Genomic DNA, 672 nt, shown 5'->3' with positions numbered 1-672 from the left:
AGTCCAGTGCATTATGGTGGAGACGCTGCATCCCAAGTCAGGAAACAGAGAATGATGCCTTTTTTTTTTAACTTTATTGATTCTTTGTGAGTTTCACATCATGCACCCCGACCCCACTCATCTCACCTCTTTGTATCAGCCCTGTCCTTGCAACCACCCACAAAAGAAAATAAAAAACAAACAATAAACAAAACAAAGCATAGAAAACATCTTGTCCTAGAAGCTGTAGTGTGTCACAGTGCGTCACACAGGACACCCTTTTGTCCACCATATTTACTTGCAAATGTTCATTGCCATGAGTCATTGGTGTGGTTCAAGGCCTCTGGCTTCTGCTACCGCATCAATACTGAATCCTCACCAGGACTCTTCTCAGATAGTCTGTTTTTGCCCAATGTCATGGAGTCCTGCAGCTTTGGATCTGTAGGACTGGCCCTTTCACATGCTTCAACAGTTCATACATGAGGTAGATTCTGAGGTGGGCCAACTCAAAGCCCTGAATCTGGACCTGGGTGGAAGCTGACTTCCTGCTCTGTCACTACCAAGTTAAGTTTTCAGCACTGCTCCTGCCAGCTCACTCAAGGTTGTAGCCTAGCCGGGTGTGGTGGCGCACACCTTTAATCCCAACACTTGGGAGGCAGAGGCAGGTGAATTTCTGAGTTCGAGGCCAGCCTG

The sequence above is a fragment of the Mus caroli genome, chromosome 11, assembly GCF_900094665.2.
Source record: "Mus caroli chromosome 11, CAROLI_EIJ_v1.1, whole genome shotgun sequence".
In the NCBI taxonomy this organism is placed as follows: Eukaryota; Metazoa; Chordata; class Mammalia; order Rodentia; family Muridae; genus Mus; species Mus caroli.
This window is presented reverse-complemented; position numbering follows the sequence as displayed.